Raw genomic sequence first — 12,168 nt, 5'->3', positions numbered from 1 at the left:
TTTGAACCATTAGATTGAAAGAACATTAGGACGTCTTTAAAGTTTCAACCTGTGTGGGTAACCCTGAAGGATAATACTTTACTAAAAGATTGGGCAAAGAAAGAAACAAGTTGACACTGACGACTCTGTGAAGGTCTAGTCCTTTTCTGAGTAACTCTGTAGTTTCTCAAAACACTATCTTACAAATGTTTGAATAGTTTAAGGATACAGATTTTTGTTTGCATGAAAGATAAAACTATTACGCAGTTTTATTGAAGAAAAAAATGTTTAATCTTCTTTTTAATTCTGTCAATGCCAAGAAATTGATAAGACTTATTCAAGCGGGGAGGCTATGGGAAATATTCATAAATACGCCTGGCCAGAGGTGTAGTCAGGAATTAAATGCAAATATTAACATATGTACATATGTGTATCTTTGAGTGTAAATAATTAAATTAATAAAATAATAATGAAAAATTGAGAAACATTATCTGAATCATGGACCATTAACCATATATTAAATTCGATCGGCATTAAATTTTTTAAATTTTTGAAAATCCGCGAAATTTTTTGTGAAAATCTGCGAATTATTTTTGTTTTGTTTTACGATGTACACAAAGAGAACATGTTCACAATTAATTTAGGAGATGGGCGCGAAGCGCCCTCTAAGGCTAGAAAGAAGGGCGCGAAGCGCCTTGAATTTCTAGTTATATAAATTTGGCTTGTCTGTCTGTTTGTTTGTATCCAATAAACGTCAAAACGGCTGAACCGATCGTGCCCAAATTTTTTGTTGGACATCACGTGACCACAGGGAAGGTTTATGAATGATAAAAAATTTTTAAAAATGTGTTTTAAAGGGTTTTAATTTTGTAAAGAAAAATTAGTTCTTGAAAATCAGCGAATTTTTTTTTAATTCCGCAAAATTTTTTTCTTCTTTGTTTTAAAATGTAAACAAAAAGAACATGTTCACAATTTAAATAGAAGATGGGCGCGAAGCGCCCTAAAAGCCTAGTATTAAATAAGCCATTTAAAGATAATATTCAAAACAGAATACGTAATTGTTACCGAGTTTGTTGTATGATTGTTGTCCATTTGTTATCAAATTTTGTCAATAAATAAAAAAAACAAATTTTTGGCGCTGCGTGCATCATTTCTAATTCTATAAGAATTTCTTATCATTTTCTCGTTTTTGACTTAAAGACAGTCAGTCATTGACTCATTCTTAACTTATCCTCTCAAAAAAACCTGTATATATGTTACTTCTTGTGAGTATTACAATACAACCATTTAATGTTAATGTTACACAAAACCTGACAACCTAAGAAGAATAGCAAGAAATATAATAAGGATTATCGGACTCCTAGGACTTTTGCAGACTATAGTAGAAAAACAGGGATACGCCCTTTACTTCCAGGAACTTACTCACTACTTAGGACTGCGCAGACCTATAACGATTAAAAAATTGCTGTATACTGTAATAGGGAACATAGTGAATATGACAAAGCCTGGGACTAATGGACACTAAGAAATACATGAAAAGAAATTTTTATCTGCTTCGCGCACATGTTTAATATTTTTTTTCATGTTGTTCATGTTAAAGCTGTTGGAAGTTTTTTTTAACACAAGAACAAGCTATGAATATTTTAAGAATTTGATTTATTTTTAATCCTTTTCCGCCTGGGAATTAGGATCAACGCAGGGTTTTTTTTATCGACTGCCTGAGTCCTCAGGCATACTGCCTGAATGCCTTATTTTACCTTTACCGGAAACTCTATATATAGACCTACTTCCGGTGATTGGATTTAGACTTTTTATAGCTTTCCGGAAAGCCTTGAATGAACAAAAGGAAGAAGATTGCACAATTTTTGCCAAGAAATTTCGCATAGATTTTTTGCCCAGATGCCTTTCATGAGAATTTGCACATTTGCAGTTTTCAGTTTTAAAATACATATTTAGTTTTTGTATATATTTTTGCATATTTAAATTCGCCATGATAAGGGCTTTTTAAAATGTATAATTTATCATATTTCGCGCAATTTTTGTTTTTTCACATTTGTTGCTTAATAACTTGATATTTCCATAAATAGTTGAAATTTTGTAAATGTGCAATTTTTTGCACATTTTTTAAGTGGCGCCTAAGGGCTTTCCAAATATGCATCAACTGTTATAGATTTGTATCACAATAAGGAAATAGAGTTGGAAGTTTCTGGGACCCCCCCCCCCCAGACGTACTAATACCACTTCCCAGCCCTTTAAAATCAAATCCCCCCCCCCCACAAAAGTGCTAGTTGCGCCACTGAACAACATTCTTTTGATCACCCTGTATGGAAACTATTGAGACAGTTTTCCATGTCCCCCCCCCCCTGTAAACAAGAGATTGGGCAAGATCTCGTAGATCTTGGTCCATTAGGTCGCATTACACGGTTTACAGGGAATCATTACCCTATCATCATATTATATTATATTTATTTCTCCAATATATTTTCTTAGATGTTTACATTTTCTTTCATGCTTTAAAGGGAGTATTCGCAAAAAAATTAAAGGGGGTATAGGTAGACGTGTAATGGTTTAAAAAAGATTCATACCGTAGAGCGTAGGACCCATTCCCATTATTCCAGTTACAGATCGAAAATAATTCAATTAAATATCGAACTAGTCAGTCAGATAGTAAAACCTACAATTGTCGAACATAATTCGATGCATTCCTATAAATTTGATATTTTATAGTATTTTATTATTTTGTTTTTTTGTTATATTTAATTAACACTTGTTTTCACGACTGGCGCTGGATTTTCGAACGTTCCTGGAAAATATGAAAATGTCGTCTTCATTATATAAAATCCTTGAAAGTTTAAGATTGAAGTTTTTCAAGAGAAACATTCGGATCCTATGAAATAAAAAAACATATGGACTAATTGTAATCAGATTGCAGACAATTTTTAGAAAATTATGCTAATTGAGAATATAAATATTAATTTTTCTTTGAAATCTGGTATATGTCAAACATTTAATTACCTTCTCTTTAACACTTTAATATCAGGGGATGCATAGTTATGTTCTGCCAGGATCTGTGTAGAGGTAACTGAGACTGGTCTTGGCAAAAACACTGTGGGTTTAGCGGATTTCTTTAATACTTTCCTTGTCTACTGTTTACATACTGTATATAAACAGATGCCGCAACCCGTATTTTTCCTATGTACTGTATGTCACTACATGATCTATACCGATTTCCTTCTGTCCCTGATCTCTGTCCTTATTGCAAAGACGACAGATTACACCCCTTGTATGTCAGGCTGTGACAACCGTCTTGTGTTTACTTTACAGCCCAGAGACAGTATACTGCAGTACTAAAAATGCGTACACCTCTGAAATAACCAAGGTACTAATGCAAGGAAAGTTAATTGCTGTCGCGTATACTCTGCGTACATATTGAAACCAGTTCTCTAGTTTCCTATGACCAGAATATTTCATAGATTATTTTTGTGAAAATGGATTCCATGTCAGGCTGTGACATCCGTCTAGTGTTTACTTTTCCGCCCAAAGACAGTACACAGCAGTTCAAAAAATAACTTTCCTTGCATTAGTACCTTGGAAATAACTACCTTTACATTATAATTTTTTGGTTGTTAGAATATGTTTATATATCTAGATTAACGAGAATTCTCCTAGAAGGGGCTGGTTCATTCGGTTATACTGTCCCATTTTGCCTGGTACAATCTGTATGTGTATTGTGTACTATACGTTTTTTCCCACGAAATAGTTTGCTTTAACAAAGACGACATTCAAAATATATTGCGGGTTTACAGAATCCATCTATTCAAGGATAAATATATAAACGGAGCTGGGAACTTTTGAATTGTGGATATCGGGATTAAGGCTTGATCCACTCTTTTTCTTAATCTCGAGATTAAATAATGCTTGTTCTCCTCTTGTTATTAATCTCCAGATTAATTGACCGATCGGGATTAAGGATATCCCATTCTAAAGTTTTCAGCTCTGGTAAAGTAATTATAAATCGAAATCATTACAAATCAATGCAAGCTACAATTGATACAATGTTTATCAATGAAAATATTATAAGAAAATAGTCATTTGTCCATTATTACCATGAAACACAAGACAAATGCATTTTAAGGGGAGTATTGTGACATAAACCAGTGACCTCCCTGACCCCCTAAAATGTTAATCAAGAAAAACTAAAAATGTGCAAATTTCCTTTGACAGGTTGTTTGCAAAAAATTTACAATTTTTTTCGTAAAACTTGTGCAATTCGTTTCCTTATGTCAAAGGCTTTCCAAAAAGCTAAATTTTATCAAAATCTGACAAGTGGAAGTGGGTCAAAACAAAGATTTAGTTTGTTACAGGAAAAAGCAGTCATTCAGACAGTGTGCCTGAGGACTCAGGCAGTAAGTATTAAAGCCCGGTTTTAGGCCTAAAGGGAGGGCTGGGGTATGTAGGAAAAGTGAGAAAATGTCAACAGCCTCAGACCAATACTTTTTGAGTTATGTAAAAAAAAACTACAGGGGGGGTCAAATTGATCCCCCCCCCCCCAGCAGGAATAGGGTTAAGTAGAAAATGAATATCTTATTCAATCTTTCGTGATCAGTCAAAAAGTTTGAAATAACTTAGACTCAAGGTTATAATGCACAGAAAGTTACTGCAGTTGCGTATACTCTGCGAACATATTGAAACAAGTTCTCTCTGGGCGGAATTTGTAAACAAGAGTGTTGGTTTAGTATCCGAGGAGGATAAAAGCATTGTATTTTGAAAAGTTTATTTATTCACAAAATAGTTTCCTATGACCAGAATATTACATTGATTTTTTGTGTGAAAGATGGATCCCACGTCAGGCTGTGACATCCGTCTTGTGTTTACATTACCGCCCAGAGACAGTTCACTGCAGTACAAAATATGCGTACACCTCTGAAATAACTTTCCTTGCATTATAACCTTGGACTAACTCACGTCTGCAGCAAGAAATATATTGTTCCTTGGTCTGCAGTTTCTTTAATTTTCAACCTAAACGAACAGAAGAGAAAAAAAATCATTTTCATGCTAATCGAATTATGCGCTCCATCAAAAGATAAAAAACCGACAATGTGTCAGTTTTAAAAAAAGTACTTAGCAGAAAATTAGCAAATTTCCTTACTTAGCTGAATAAGTGCTGTTAAGGCTAATATTGATTTATAATAGTAAGAAGAAATTATAAAAGGTTTCCGTTACATTTTTTGTGACTGACTGCTGACATTTTTCTCGAAACAGGCCTTGCTTATTCTTGGTATTTATTGTTCTACTTTATTCTGACAGTGGTAAAAACTTATGCAGGGTGAAAATCTATGTTTCTATTTTGGTACACAGAGACACCTAGTGGCCAGATTGTGAACTTGTGTTGTGTGCCTGACAGAGACAGAGACAGAGACAGAGACAGAGAGAGAGAGAGAGAGAGAGAGAGAGAGAGAGAGAGAGAGAATCTAGATAATTTTTATCATCGTTTTAATTAAATAAAGATAGATAGCAATCTACACATCATCAGTACCATTTCAACACATATATCTATTCAATAATATGGAAGCTATTGATGTCGCTTTCTTAACTTGACAATTATTCAATTCTTTAACTTTGGCCATATCTCCGTCAATTTTGAAGATACAAAAATGGTAGACCACATTTTGAAAATCTCAAGACCAGGTGTTTTCGATTTTCGAAGTTTAAGCTGGAATACTACAATAATTTGTTTCATACAAAAATGCCACATGAATCGAAGACGATATAAAAGTAGTCACTGAATTCCCATGTTTATTGGGACACCCTGTACATATTTTATACAATCTAATTAATTAAGCACAATAGTATACCATTTAAACATATGTATTTTATCATGTTGAATATTGTGTCGTTTCTAGTCTGAAAATTGGTTAAGTAGAAAATGAATATCTTATTCAATCTTTCGTGATCATTCAAAGAGTTTGAAATAAATTAAACTCAAGGTTTTAATGCAAGGAAAGTTAATTGCAGTTGCGTATACTCTGCGAACATATTGAAACTAGTTCTCTCAGGGCGAAATTTGTAGACAAGAGTGTTCGTTTAGTATCCATGGAGGATAAAAGCATTGAATTTTGAAAATTTTTATAATTCACATAATAGCTTCCTATGACCAGAATATTACATTGATTTTTTGTGTGAAAGATGGATCCCATGTCAGGCTTCAGAAATCCGTCTTGTGTTTACACTACCGCCCAGAGACAGTTTACTGCAGTTCACTGTACAAAATATGCGCACTCCTCTGAAATAACTTTCCTTTCATTATAACCTTGGACAAACTCACGTCTGCAGCAAGAAATATATAGATCAGGAACCGCCATATCTGATGCGTCAAATCTGTGTAGTGTGTACTGCAGTGGGAGGAGATCAAAACAAAGAATTCAGGGGCAAAACATCAATTATGTGGGAGGGGGGATAATAAGATATATTGCTATAGTAGACATGAATAATGATTATAAACCGCAAGAATATTTGTTACTTGCGACGAGTATATGCTTTAAAGGCAGGAGAGAGAAATGATTATTGCCAAGATTATATTCAAATTGTGAAACTTTATATGGTAAAATTCGGATGTTTTAATAAAAGCAAAAGCAAGTTCTCATTCCATTGGAATCAATGCAAAAAGGGACAGTAGACATAATTCAATGTCTAACAGGACTGCCCATATAATAATGTATGCCTGATTCACCTTTAAAAACTTTTTCGGGAAATGCACATTAAATGTTAGTCATGTATAAATAAAACCTTCTAACATAAAATTCGAGAAAAAGTGAAAAGAATGTTATCCATATTTTAATGCATTTATTTATTGACATTTTATACATTCTCTTCTTTTTAAAGCAGATCGTCAAGCTTTAATTTTCTCACACCATAATTCCAAAACATAAACTGAGCAGTTTGTTTCAATGTTCTGACATTTTTTCAATATTTTCCTTCAAGCTTACATTAAGTTTTTTTCAGTTTACGGAAAAATCTTAAATTTACAAAAAGTTTTACAACCTCCCGAGGCCATCTTTGGTTTATTGCAGTGATAGTTGAAATTGTTTTTTCGATAGGAGCATGTCCTCTATCCAAAGACTCCCCATGTATTTTTTGAAATATTTTCTCATATTTTTCAACTTCCTCCAATACATCTTTGGATGGATAAAACAAGGATCCTCTGGATTTAAAGTCTATCCAATCACAGTTTGTTTTCTCCTCGCCGACTCTGACAAGGCCGGGAATTTTTGTATGGAGTTTTTTTTGCAATAAACCCACAAAAATATATTTGTGCTGTTTTGAGGAATTTTTTTGCGCTGAATTTTCCGCACTCATAGGTTCCTGAAAACAGTTGAAGTTAGCCGTTTTCAAGGAATAAGATTCAGAATAAGTTAAGTTGCATTTTATGTTTGATAATTATCTTTATGATTAGAGGTAACCATTATGAAAATAGGTATTTTTAGAAAAAATCCATCACCACAGACATGAACATTTTAATTTTTGAAAATTGAAAAAACCTCATATTCTTCTAGTTCTTCTTCTTCTATCATTTCAATCTGGTTCTAGAATAAAGAAACTATTGAATTGATGTAAACCTTGGGAGGAAGGATGTAAACCATGGGAGGAAGGATTTAAACCTTGGGAAGAAGGACTAAACTTTGGGAGTAAGGATTAAAACCTTGGGAGGAAGGGTTTAAACCTTTGGGGAAGGGTTTAAACCATGGGAGGAAGGATTAAAACCTTGGGAGGAAGGGTTTAAACCATGGAAGGAAGGGTTTAAACCCTGGGAGGAGAGGTTTAAAGCATGGGAGGAAGGATGTAAACCTTGGGAGGAAGGATTAAAACCTTGGGAGGAAGGGTTTAAACCATGGGAGGAAGCAAGGAGAATTGAATACAAGGAGGGGCAATAGGGTTTCCGTACACTTTGCTGTGACGTATTTGGACTGCTGGAGAACTAGTTTTTGCGTAACAACAATAATAAAGGCAGTCGATATAATGTAAACAAACATGATTTAGTATACTGTGAATCTTCATCTAACGCCAGAGATGCACCGAATGTCTGTTTATCATTTATGTTATTGTTTACAATCTTTATTATTGTTGTTACGCAAAAACTAGTTCGCCAGCAGTCCAAATACGTCACAGCAAAGTGTACGGAAACCCTTTTGCCCACTCCTTGTATTAAATTCTCCTTGGGAGGAAGGGTTTAAACCTTGGGAGGAAGGGTTTAAATCTTGGGAGGAGAGTTTAAACCATGGGAGTAAGGATGTAAACCTTGGGAGGAAGGATTAAAACCTTGGGAGGTAGGATGTAAACCTTGGGAGGAAGGGTTTAAACCTGACGAGGATGGGTTTAAATCTTGTGAGGAAGGATGTAAACCTTGGGAGGAAGGGTTTATAGTGTAGTGTAGTTATCCGAGCTGACCGGACGTGTCTTTGTGAGCTCCCGGATTAAACTGACCGACAACCCAACACCGGGTTAACTTATTCACATGCTCCATATTATGTGAAAACACAAACACTCAGATAACTTGTTTAGTGCATTTATTTCCAGTAAAAAATATTTCTACTAGACTCAAAATGACTGACACAAAAATAGACATGGGTCTTATAAGCGATTTAGTAAAAAAATTGGAGAAGTTGGAGAATTCGAAAGAAAGCGAAGGGTCTGAATGGAGTAAAGTGCAAGGAAAGGATAGAAAAGCAAAGATGAAAGTTAAGGGAGGGATTGTTGATGCAAAGATAGATCCAACAGATCTAAACNCTATCTGTATACAGATACATTTATTTTAGCAATAAACGTTATCTTATCTTATCTTATCTTCCTTGTGTCGAGGAAGGATGTAAACCTTGGGAGGAAGGGTTTGAACCTTGGGAGTAAGGATGTAAACCTTGGGAGAAAGGATGTAAACCTTGGGAGGAAAGATGTAAACGTTAGGAAGAAGGATTCAAATGTTGGGAAAAAGGATTACGATCTTGAAGGGTTAAACTTTATGAGGAAAAATTTAATCTTTGGGAGGAAGGATTTAAACATTAGTAGGAAAGACTATACCTAAGGAGAAAGGTTTTAAATCTTAAAAGAAAGTTAAACCTCGGAAACAAGGATAAGTGGATTTTTTTACCTTGCTTTTCCTTTATAGTTGTACGAGTTGCACAAATCTCATAGAGCATTAAAAAATTTTACATTTCGATCTGAAAGCCAAAATTATATTTAAATAACTAAGTTGTATCCGCACTAACTTGATATATTAACTAGTTTGTTTTGTTGGACTGTAAAATCACTCTGTTTATCAGGAGTTAGATCCTTTCCCTTCAACTGCTATGGGGGCACTGGGTTTGTTTACATTCCTCCCAGAGTGTATATTACACAATATGCGTATATCTGAGTTGGGCGTTCCTGGTATATTGTTCCTTGGTCTGCAGTTTCTTTAATTTTCAACCTAAACGAAGAGCAGAGAAATATAATCAAATCAAATCAAATCAAATCAAATTATATATTTAGCCACAAACTTGAAACTATACATGTAAAAATGGATATTTATAATTAACATTAGTTGAAATTACAGTTTATGGCAGGGAGACGGAACTAGCCGAAACTGTTTTCAGTCGGTCTCCCGTACAATCAGTCTTTAATCAAAAAATTTAACTTGAAAAGTTTTACAAAAATTAGATTTAGAAAAGTTGGAGTTCCTGGCAGAGAAAGGTGAGGGTTCCTTTAAGAAGTCTGGTGGCTAAAAATTAGCATTTGACATAAAAGATGTGATTCCTGGCTGAAAAGATCCACAGGCTGGTCAAGCGAGAAACAAAGCTATAATTGAGAATTAATTAAGTATTTGAGCAACTGAAACAATAAAGTTTATCACATCTGAAGTCTAAATATTTATCAAGCAAGAATTTTTTGACACTTAATTTAAACCCAAACTTGCTCTCAATTTGTTTAATATTAGGATCAAAATTATCAGTCTCATACTAGTCAAATTATGTTTTCCATCAAAAGATAAAAAAACGGACAGTGTGTCATGTAAGTTTTACAGAGAGTTCTTAGCAGAGAATATGCTAATATTTTTACTTAGCAGAATGTGTGATGATTAAGGTTCATATTGATTTGTAATAGTAAGAAGAAAATATAAAAGGTTTTAGTAACAATTTTTGCGACTGACTGCTGACATTTTTCTCGAAACAGGCCTTGCTTATTCTTGGTATTTATTGTTCTATTTTATTCTGACAGTGGTAAAAACTTATGCAGGGTGAAAATCTATGTTTCTATTTTGGTACACAGAGACACCTAGTGGCCAGATTGTGAACTTGTGTTGTGTGCCTGACAGAGACAGAGACAGAGACAGAGACAGAGAGAGAGAGAGAGAGAGAGAGAGAGAGAGAGAGAGAGAGAGAGAGAGAGAGAGAGAGAGAGAGAGAGAGAGAGAGAGAGAGAGAGAGAGAGAGAGAGAGAGAGAGAGAGAGAGAGAGAGAGAGAGAGAGAGAGAGAGAGAGAGAGAGAGAGAGAGAGAGAGAGAGAGAGAGAGAGAGAGAGAGAGAGAGAGAGAGAGAGAGAGAGAGAGAGAGAGAGAGAGAGAGAGAGAGAGAGAGAGAGAGAGAGAGAGAGAGAGAGAGAGAGAGAGAGAGAGAGAGAGAGAGAGAGAGAGAGAGAGAGAGAGAGAGAGAGAGAGAGAGAGAGAGAGAGAGAGAGAGAGAGAGAGAGAGAGAGAGAGAGAGAGAGAGAGAGAGAGAGAGAGAGAGAGAGAGAGAGAGAGAGAGAGAGAGAGAGAGAGAGAGAGAGAGAGAGAGAGAGAGAGAGAGAGAGAGAGAGAGAGAGAGAGAGAGAGAGAGAGAGAGAGAGAGAGAGAGAGAGAGAGAGAATCTAGATAATTTTTACCATCGTTTTAATTAAATAAAAACAGATAGCAATCTACAAATCATCAGTACCATTTCAACACATATATCTATTCAATAATATGGAAGATATTGATGTCGCTTTCTTAACTTGACAATTATTCAATTCTAGCAATTTCCTCCATTGTATTTGTAAGAGAAACGCATAGAATCCGTGACATTAAAAATGATCAAATTTTTGGAAATTTAAAGATAGATCTTTCATTCATTCAGACACATTGATTATAAGGGCACCCTTGTGAATCGGACATGGAAATCTATAAATAAGTTGTATCTTTTATACACAGTCCTTGTTGATGTGTATTAAACGTATCTTTCCAGGTCTCATTTATTTTCCAGATCAACCAGGCTGAACTACCTGGTTCTAAATGACAGACAGGCCAAATCTTAACCAGGCTGCACTTCCCTGTAATAAAGGACACACAGTCCACTGAAATTGCTACACAGGCAATTTCTCAACCAGACCTAGCTCCCTGGTTCTAAATGAAACACTTGCCAAATCTTAACCAGGCTGCACTCCCCAGTTCTATAGGACACACAATCCACTGCAATTGCGACACAGGCAATTTCTCAACTCGTATAATTCAACAAGTACCAAAGCTCTATTTTCAAGCTTACTATAGATTCAATGCTAAATCAAATAGCAAAGGTCTATACTCGTAATGTTTCAACGAGTAACGCAGACTACTTCTTATACCGTAATCGAAGCAGAGTCTCGTCAACTGATCTGTAATTCGTATTTTATTAGATTTGTGTTATTTACAACGTAATTACAAGTTATGAGGGGTTACTATCTATAACGCATTAAATCACATTTATGGGTATGACAAAGATACATCTATTTACGAACATGAAATGGGTTAATCACATTAAAGAAACGGTGTAGTTATTATGTGAACGAATGACGAAGTATATATTACATTATGCCCTAAGTTTTGCTACAGATGCACCTCCGTAAAAAAACGGTATTAAGAAAAAAAATTAAGTTTTATATTCAATATATCAACTTACCTGACTAGGATCTAAAATAGTAAGAATATTTAAATATTTAAAATATTTTTTTCTAAAAAATTAAAAAGTTAAATTTCTGCAAAAACTCCATTGATTTTTCTTATTCCTTTGGTAATTATATTTGCCATTCTTTCTATTCATTCTCCCATTAATCCACTAGTTGCGGGCCAATCTATCTATATAAATTTATATATTTATACTATAATTCAGCCTATATATGCATCTAAGTCTATTTCTGTCTATGTAACTATAACTATATATAATTCAT

At 34.6% G+C, this 12,168-nt stretch overlaps 1 long non-coding RNA gene across 1 annotated transcript; it reads right to left on the bottom strand.

Moving 5' to 3' along the window:
- Positions 1–6,990: 6,990 nt before the first annotated feature.
- On the bottom strand, positions 6,991–7,630 carry LOC111702782 (uncharacterized). Its single transcript, XR_002765486.1, has 2 exons — positions 7,518–7,630; positions 6,991–7,341 (listed from the first exon to the last, which is right to left on the bottom strand). It is a non-coding gene; the product is annotated as an uncharacterized LOC111702782 (long non-coding RNA).
- Between the last annotated feature and the right edge of the window lie 4,538 nt (positions 7,631–12,168).

This window comes from Eurytemora carolleeae, unplaced genomic scaffold (genome assembly GCF_000591075.1).
Source record: "Eurytemora carolleeae unplaced genomic scaffold, Eaff_2.0 scaffold491, whole genome shotgun sequence".
NCBI classification, from domain to species: domain Eukaryota; kingdom Metazoa; phylum Arthropoda; class Copepoda; order Calanoida; family Temoridae; genus Eurytemora; species Eurytemora carolleeae.
This window is presented reverse-complemented; position numbering and strand designations above follow the sequence as displayed.